Source organism: Silene latifolia, chromosome 8 (assembly GCF_048544455.1).
Source record: "Silene latifolia isolate original U9 population chromosome 8, ASM4854445v1, whole genome shotgun sequence".
NCBI lineage: Eukaryota > Viridiplantae > Streptophyta > Magnoliopsida > Caryophyllales > Caryophyllaceae > Silene > Silene latifolia.
This window is the reverse complement of record NC_133533.1, coordinates 89,890,417-89,900,577: the sequence shown is the minus strand read 5'-3', so window position 1 is coordinate 89,900,577 and position 10,161 is coordinate 89,890,417.

The window sequence follows — 10,161 nt, the reverse complement described above, 5'->3', positions numbered from 1 at the left end:
GAATGGCAGGCAAGTGTTCATGGTCCCATCCGCCAATCGCAGCAATTTCTTCAGGAAATGGGCAAATATCGCCTCCAGGGAACGCAAAAACATGGTAATTCGGGTCCCAATAATCAAGACAAGCATCCAAGAATGGTTTGACAACCTTGATAAGCTTCAAACTCAACAACGATCCAAGATTATAGGCGCCCATATCATATTTCTCCATGTTTGAAAACTCGTTGGTCCATTCTTTTAAGCGAATCTCCAAAGTATTCATGATGAGAGATTATTTTGAGAATTGTATGTAATAAGACGAAGAAGAGACGTAAGAATTGTGTGAATAAAAGCTCTATCGACGTCTCTATTTATACTAGTTTCTGTATCCAAAAATCTGCCAGAACAGAACCACCTGGGAACAGGCGTAGCACCTGCTGCGCCTCTTCAAAGGGACGCAGCTCATGCTGCGCCTATTCCTTAGCTAGGTTTCTGTGATTTTCCGCGTTGGATCTTTCCTAATTCCGTGACGAATAATTTCCTATTCCTACGGGTTATTATTTTGGTAAATACGTGGAAATTACCATATTTCATGTTTCCTATTTCCGCGGATACGCATTTCGAGACGACATCGACATTTTCGCCATTTTACCACACTTGCACATTTTCATTTTAGGAAATAATTTTCATTTTTAATATCATTCATTTTAGGAAATAATTTTCATTTGAATATAATTCATTTTAGGAAATAACTTTTATATTGATTTAATTCATTTCAAAATTTATATATTTATTTCATTTATATTTCTTTCATTTCTTTTTAATCATTTCATTTCTAACTTATAGGTTTCTATATTTTTTCTTTTTTTAGGGGTAACCCTCCCTACCGCCCGGTCATTTCCGGCAAAATTTTTGCATTTTTGCGTGCTTTGGAGTCATTCATTTTGCGCTAGTTCAGGCCATGTGTATATACAAATGTATGATTTGCGTGATTTCTATGTAAATTTCGGCAGCATGACGGCGTAAACCGTCATCTACCAAACCTGTTCAAAGCTAACCTGGAGATACAAGCAACACAACCCAGCAGCAAAGGCACTCAGGCCATCTTATATACAACCAAAAAGGGAAATGTACAACAAACTGGGGGCTCTCGCCCCAAACAAAGTCCGAAATGTTCAAAATGAAGGTCCAAAATGTACAGATGTGCAAAATACAAACAAAAACTAAACAAGACTACTGCTGGTCGCCCTCCAGCTCCGCAACTCTTGCCGCAAGAGCAACAATCTCGGCGTCTCGAACCTCGAGCTCCCTCAACAAGCGAGCTGTCTCCTCCCGAGACTGAGCCAACTCTCGCTCCAGCTCACGGTCTCCCTGTAAACAACAAAAATTGGCTCATGTCAATCATTTCAAGCAATTACAAGAAAAGTTGGAAAATCAAAAATTCAAAAATTAAATAGGCACAAGGTTCATACCTGACGACCTCGACCGCCGACAAGTGCCTCGATGGCAGTAGCTCGCAGCCGGTTGGCCACCTTCCATAACGCCACGAACCGAGACGGCGCAACCTGCATTTAAAAAAAAAAAGAAATTCTCAATAATTGAATAAGTTCAACCAAATTTGTTCTTACACAAAAATTATGCAAATTAAAGGCCCACCCTCCGAATCAGATGCTGCCAATCGTCCAGGCCAGCATCCGTCACAGCCACGTCAAAGTCACGCAGCTCGGAGATCGTCGTCCTCCCAGTCGTGTCAGTGTACTCGAGGGTCTCGGGGTACTCTGGGGGCTCGATGCCCGCCGCCTCAACCTTCTGCGAAGCCAAATATTTCTCATTAATCGATGATCTTTCATCGTAGTTCTCAAAATCAAAAATAAAGGAGAGTAAGATGCTCACCACAACCGGCCAGTACGCCAACCTCCCATAGAGGAACGCCGAGTAGTCCTCACCAGGAAGAAGGAGGGCATCACCACTAGCGCCAGCCAAGTCGTCCTCCCTCTCTGCCTCAGAAGGCTCCCTGAACATCGTCCTAGGAGGATTGATGGGAACCGTCAACACATCCCGAGAGCACTGACGAGCCAAACGCTCGCCCAAGTACCACACAGGACCCATTGACGTCCTCAACAGCAGCCGGCTCGAGCTCCTAGGTGGAAGGACCTCAGCCACAAAAGGAGGCGCTCCAGCGTACTCCGCCCAAGGCCTGGGCACCCACTGGGAAAAAATAAACAAGGAATCATTCTTATGATCGATTTAAAAACAATGAAGAAGCAAATGAATATAAGTGAGATGCTTACGCTGTCTAGCTGAAGAGCGTTCACGTCCCGCCGGTAGACACCGTGAGAAGAACGCTTGCTCTTCGTCCTGCACATCACCCAATCCCTTACCACGGGATAAGCCTTCTCCAGCGGCTCCGTCCTTCTGGGCGCGAGGCCCGAAAAGTAGGAGTACACCCACGCCTGTAAGGCGAGATAGTCAATAACGATCTTTCGTAATTTGATAAAGAAAGGAATTAATTTTGGTCTAAATAAAGGTTCATACCTCCAACAGTAGTCCAGGTCCGACAGCGCCAGGAGAAGTCCCCTTCTCCATCAACTCCGGACGAACCATGGCCCTCATGAAGCGGATGAGGACCGGAAAACCAGCAGTGACCCAGTCCCAACGCCCTAGGGAGCTCAGGTCAGAAAGGAAGCGAAGAAGCTTCGTCGACAGCGTCTCTCCCTTGTCTCCGAGGTAAATCGAAGACAGAACCACCAGAGCCACAAACGAGCCCTCTGCTCAGCTGTACAGGGAGGAGGAGCCGTCTCCCTCCCGTCAATCGTCACCAGCGCCGGGATCTTTCCCGCAAAGTAATCTCGAACGTAGGAGCTGGGCACCAAACCCAAGATCGTGCCGCCTTCGGCGACAAGTTCCAGCCGATCAACCTCCTAGCCTCGCCGAGTCCACCCTCATGCGCAGTCTCGGCCACTCCACGCCTCGGACCCACACCGGACGGAAATCATGCCGTAGTCCTCCAGAGTGACTCCCACCTCACCAAAAGGCATGTGAAAAGTGGAAGTCGTATCCCAGAATCGGTCCAAGAAAGCGCGGACCAGGCTAAGGTTAGCCCGCAGCTTCCTCTTCGCGATATCCCTCCAGGCCTGCACCAAGGCACTGATTGCTCCACGCTCGATCATGGCGCGCTCCTCCACCGACAGCCGCTCGTAGCACTCCATCGCTGTCGTGTAACCCGAGAATGACCTGATGTTCCCGGCCTCCTATTGTGATTTGAAACAAAAGCTATCTTTAGTTTTGAATGAGAGTTGGAAGAGATATAAATGAAATGAATGAACGAAGACGAGTACTGAGTAATGAATTGAAAGTTACCAAACTCTTCACCGTCCTGTAGGACAGGTGACCCTCTGCAGCCCAAAGCAGGTGCCTGCTCTCCCAGGTCTCAGCCCACGTGGGAGCTCCTCTCAGCTGACGACCTCCTCGTCCAATGTTGGTCCGTCTCGGGGCCTCCTCCTCCTCAACAGCCTCCTCCTCGTGGACCTCGTCCTCAGCGGCCATCACCGCGGCAGTGAAAGCCTGCTCCAAAGCCTCCTCGATCACAGCAGCGTCTATCTCCATGGGAGCTCTCCCAGAAGTAGAAGCCTCATCACCTGCAACATTAAAGCAAATTTTGGCCGCGTCACGTGACGACGAGCCTTAGTTAAGGGATTTTCGAGCCTTCGGAAGCCCTGAAATTGCTCTTTTCTCGTCATCTTTGGCCATATTCTCACAAACCCGATCACTCATGTGGTAATTAGGGCCAAGTCAAGCCTAATTTGAAGCCTAGTTCCGGGTTCACGTCGAAATTTCGACAGCATTTCGTTATAACGGAGATTATGCCCTAAAAAAGTGTCCTGAAAAAGCCATCACAAACCAAAATTCCGAGATGATAGGAAGTTTACCCGTCATCCAAGGATCCCAAATATCAAGTTTCATCGCAATTGGGCAATCCTAAGGCTATTTTCGAAGCAATTTACGGTTTAGCTGTGAAACCGTCTCAAATTCACTCAACGGCTCAAAACTCAACGAAAATTCGAAACAAATACATGGTTATGCTCCTTATATTACCAATTATCCGTTTCTAATACCAATTTCACAAGGCAAATGCATTTGGGGGAAAAGCCCCAAATTTTCGATTTAATTGGGTTGAAAACCCTAATTTTTTCGATCCAAATTGAGCAAATATAAAAGATTAATGCAAGAATAAGACACATACCTCGATTAGTCATGATTAATGCAAGCTTTCGGATCAAACCTTGGCGGAAATGGTTAGGATTTGAGAGAGTATTGTGTGATTTGTGTTTCGAAACAAATGAAATAATCCCTCTGTTTATCGCGTTTTTACGCAGAAAATACACCCTTAGGAACAGACGCAGCAGGCGCTGCGCTTCTTCCAAGAGACGCAGCTCTTGTTGCGCCTCTTCTTGGTGTTCCCTCCTTACGAGTTTTCAAAAATTCGTTATGAGTTCGTTATTTGTGGGCCCATCTTTTGTGCGCCTCTTCCCCGATGCTATTTTATCTTTTTGGTCCGTTTGACGATTATCTTTCGTTCCGGCCCGCATTTCCAAGCCAACAGCAGACTATTACACGTTATTTATCGCTTACAAGACCTTGCTTGTCACAACGAGCAGATATTCCTTCACAGGTGTTTCGACACGCCTTCATTATATTTCCCCAACGAGAGTAAGCGGATAGACTTTCCCTCTCGAGACATGGAGATTAATTCCCAATTATGTTCCCCAACGAGAGTAAGCGGATAGACTTTCCCTCTCGAGACATGAAGATCAACATCAGCCCCTATTTCTTCCGAAGTTTATTGGAAGCTGAACACGAACAAATTTCTCCCAGCAGTTCCCGCCTGTGTCCTGCTACTCACAATATTTCTTGTTTCCCCTCGGAGTGCGATAAAGATGTTGTTCTCCATAAGTTCCCAAACCAGTAGAGTTCCTACACTCGAGCCTTAGTTACCCTTTAGTTTAAACTTATATTCGGGCCTCCTTCCCGCCGATGCTTTCCTTTAGGGCCCCACACCCTAGCACCAATCCTTATATATCTTTTAGGTCTTACCCTTAGCTCCTATGCACCTCCGGAAGCATCTCGAGAAGAAGTCTCAGGTATGGTCTCTTCTTATGGATGGCGAGCCTCCTTACGTAGTCTAATGGACTTTAAACGACCCTCCCCGATAGTCGACAGACTCTAAAATATTCCCGACGACAGGTCCTTGGCTGAGACCCCTTGAGCCGTCTCGCGTCGCCATAGTCGTCAGGTTGTAATCTTCGATTGACCTAACGGCTATACTTTGACTTTCGCCTTGTCCAAGCCTCAGTCAAAGTGGGGGCTCTGTTGATACCTCATTTCTGCACCTCTCGCAAACCACCCGGTGATGATTGGGCCGCATGTTTGGTACGCGGAACGATTTTTGACAGTTCGTAAGTTTATTGTCAAGTGATTTCTCAAACACTAATGTCTACCTCTTAGTTGTCATCTACGTGCCGATACGGTCGTTTTGACAGTAATTAGAGTACATTTGGAGTCCGGGCCTAAAACCGTCTTCATTTTCTGATAACCGTTAAATCCTGAGTCAGAATGTTCTGGAATGTTCCGGATATTTCTATTCCATATTTTATAAATATTTCACAATCTTTATTCTTTGGTAAACAATTTCCCGTAATATTCATACAAATATTAAGGAAAACCGAATTATGCCTTTATTCCATAATTTAAACACGGAAATCTTTCTTCCGTAGGAGTAAACCACTTCGGAACAGACGCAGCAGGTGCTGCGCCTCTTGTAAGAGACGCAGTGGCTGCTGCGCCTCTTCCCAGGTCCTTTTCTGCGTAATTTTCATATCTTTTTCATATCTTTCCGAGATTCACTTCCAAAGACTCTCCGAAACCCTAATTCCTTCACGTGATTAGTATAAATAGGAGCCTTCGCTCCTCATATTTCTCACGCGAGTGTCCGCCTTTCTCTTCTCCCTTTGCATTCTAGACCTTTGTTCTTACTTTTTGGCGCCTACGTGCTTGAACATTCGACCACGTAAGCTCGGATCCTTCTGAGTACCAGCCTCGGTTGCATGACCGACCAATTTGACCAACTCCACAATCAATCAACTTAATTAATCTAATCGTTTTCCTCTTACGAGGGCACTTTCATATTTGCATTATAGTTCGAGTCGAGCATCGCTAATCGATAACTTAGTCCTTCTCGTTTCGTCAAACATGTAAGTCTGAGGGTGTATATCTCTCTTTTATTATCGTTATTTACTTTTTTGTATCATCATATTGTAAGGTTCATGTCGAAAGTACCTCTTAAATCCGATTTCTAAAACCGTGCTTTAAAACCTCTTTTACAGATTTCCAGAAGACAAACCGTTGAGAAAGGACGCAGCAACTGCTGCGCCTTTTCGAAGGAGCGCAGTTCCTGCCGCGCCTCTTCGTGAGGCTACCGCAGTTCCTGCTTCTTTTCTTCTTCCTTCGTCCTCTGTAATTCGTTCGTTTCTTATTTGTTTTCGTTTGTTTCTTGTTAATTCTTTGATACAATAGCATATTAATTTCACATGTATATTATTATTCACCGTTAACACGTTTTATCCATCATAAATCCGACTTAAATCCCTTGTAATCTCATATTTGCGGGTTTTCGTCATTAAATTCAATCTGGGTTGTAGAAATTCGATTTGTTCATATTGAGTTTCTGGAATTCAATCTTTGATATAATTTTGTCATATTCGTCATCAATTTGTTATCAATTCATCATGTTTAGTTTATTTCATTCACCCATGTCACTAATTAATCATTCATCCATGTAATTAATTCGTTTAATTCCGTCTCATCCATGTTTTATTGCTTTTATGACATTAATCACATGTAAATAACCTATTAATCACTTCGATCCGAGTAAATATATCATAATCAATCCTTAAATTTACCAATTAATATTAACGATTTGCAGTTCGGCTTCACGACCTTAACTCACCCTTGAAACACGCAAAGAATTGTGCCTCTTCTAGAGGGCGATCTCTGCGCTTTGTTCAGGATGAGTTCTGTCTCTGAACTCCGTTGTTGTTTGACCTAGTTTAATTAGCTTACGTATAATTGACTATTAATTGTATTATCACCTTCTGTTTCTGTTCGTTAATTTATTCCTTTATTCGTTTTCTTAAATCATCCATTTTAAAGGTATTTTCGACATAAATCAATAAATCCATTGTAATTCATTGTAATTTTCTTTTATTGTATCTATCATATTTCTCGTATCATTTGTATGCTTTCACATGTAATTGAGCATTAAATCCTACTTCGACATTAATTGTATGTTAAATTACGTGTCAACCGACTTAGTCTGATCTTCACATGTTAGGATTAAAACGTTGGATGTTGCATTGCAAGCATATAATCGACAATATATCGAGTATAGATGATGTCCCTAATCATTAGTAGAGGCCGCTATCGAGGCGGGCGGGATTAGGTGTTCGATCAAAAGAGCTTCCTAATACGTACCCTCACCCCTTACTCCAGATCTCTGTGAACATCCGTGTTCATTGGCATCCACGAGAGTCATTCTAGACATAGAATGCTAAGGGTAACGATTGCTTGGTGTTCATGTCTCTACTTTGTGTCTTGACATGGCACGAGGTATTCGAACGGTTCCGATTTCCCATAAAAATTGGTGGCGACTCCACAAAAATGCAAACGCTTGTTCTCTTCCTCCTAAGCGCCCCCGTGGGCCCCCGTTGTCCACAATTACCCGAACCATTCGAAACCGAAGCCCCATCCTTCTCCTTACCCAAACTCGAGACCAATTCCGCAATCAACTTATTTTGTACATCTAATTTATCACAGATACTCGTCATAAACGAGTCCAATTTCTGTTCCACAACTGACATCCCATCCGAAGATTTATCCCACCACATTACCCTTAGCCAAAAACACCAAGTCGGGTCCAATCGCACCAATTTTTATGAACTTTAGATGAGTGTCACACACCTCATCTTTAACCATGACACCGTAGCTAGTAGGACCGACAACCCCTTTATTTTCCAAAAGTCGAGAAATCCACATCTCAAACGGCAAGTCCAAGGTAGTATACAATTTCTCCTCGGTGACGGAAATACTTGTTTGAATAATCCGATGAAAAACAAGACGTGGAAGACTAACCTTAGTTCCTTCGAGCCACTTTGAGACCAAAACCATTTCATAGCTTGACAACTTATCACGACCACCTCTCCTCGGGACAACCGTATTCCAAAGAAAATTTAAAAAGAACTTCAACTTAGGGTTAAACGGACCCGCTAACATATTAATCGACCCCGTAGCACCATCATCAAAAGACCTTTTAATTTTGAGCTTCTTTTCCTCCGTCACATCTCTCCATTCCGCACTCGAGTTGATTTCGATCCCATCATCAGTGACCGAAAACAGAGTGCAAAAATCGTCAAGGGTGATGGTGACTTCGGACTCATTAACCATAGCATGCAACATGTTATTCCTCACAGAAACCGAAGAATAAAATTTGATTACCTCAATCGGATATATAGGACCGACGAAAGAGCTAACCTTTTTCCATTCTTGATAGGTTAAGAAGTCTATGAAAAACCGTAAAGCTTCAATTTTTCCATACCACTTTTCGGAATAGGACCGTCCTCCATGAATACCGTATCTCATAACACGGTTTATTCGAGTCCTTTCATCAGCGGTAAGTCGAACCTTATCATGACCCGTTAATGTTGCATTCGGCATGTATTCACGAAACATAGCTCTTTGAGGACCATCTTGATTGACTACTACCACAGTTTCTTCAACCGAACCCTCAAAACCAACAACCTTCATTTTACCCTTGTTAAGCTTTCGTCGTTTCCCCTCTAGGTTAGGATCAACCCGGTTATGATCGGGATTGGTAGGCTTATGGTTTGGTTGAGGTGAAGAAGATTTGGTAGGAGTAAAGGATTTGTTGCATGGTGGTTTAGAGGACCCTGTCCGAGTTGTGGACCGAGTTGAAGGTGAGTGGAGGCGGGTTGAAGGAGGTGTCACGATGATGATTAATTTTTGGAGGTTGAGTATGGAAAAGTATTGAGAGAGGTCAATTTTTGAGAGTTGTGAGGTGATTGTGACGGATGGAGGTGGGGTATTTATGGGGTATAGTCAATATGAATTATGGTAAATTGAATTTGTGTAGGATTAAGAAAGGGAGTAGGGTGGCCTGTAGGATTAGGTAAGTAGATTTTGTAAGATTTTTTTATTTACTTACCAAATTATACACAAGGCTTTAGGTAAATTTTTTTTTTTTTGGTGAAATGTAAGATTTCCATTAAGCTCGAAACAAGACTATTACAGCCTACACAGTTTTAATACATCCAATTTAGTAGAACAAAATCCCTACTTACAAATATCAATGCTACCTAGCCACTGTATATCCTTACTATTACTAATCCTGGCACGGGAAGCACAAAGTCGCATCTTGACCACCTGCCTGATATGTTGAAGAACCAAATCAGGCCTCAGCAAACTATGCTCCACTCGGACTCTATTCCTCTGCATCCAAAGTTGATAGAAGCAAGCCAAAAGAGCACAAGTGAAGACACCTTTCTGTACCTTGGACCAATTCTGACTCCACACCCAATGCAAAATGTTGGCATGAGGTAGAGTAACTTTAAAGAGAGATGCCATCCCTCCCAGAATGCATCTACTATAATCACAATCCTGAAACAGGTGAGTATGTGTTTCTGCTTCTTTACCACACAAAAGACACAAGTCATCAGGACAAATGCCTAAGTTAAACAACTTAGCTTTCACCTGTAAAGCTTCTCTACACAATAACCATCCTATAAATCTGTGCTTAGGCACAGACCAAGAGCACCAAATGAACTTGTGCCAAGCAACTCATATCCACTCTTGACTGTATACCCCCTAGGATCCAATAACCACTGTCCCTGACCATACCCTGAACTCATCTGATCTCTAACCTTGCAGATATTCTTCCATCCCCAGCTAACATCACCACTGGGAACATAAGCAGTCCAAGTTCGGCCTTTTAAATAAATCTGGTTGACCCACTTAACCCATAGTTTATCAGGATTAAAATAAATCCACCAGACAAGCTTTCCCACTACAGCAGTATTCCACACCAGGCTATTCTTAATACCCAAGCCACCTTCA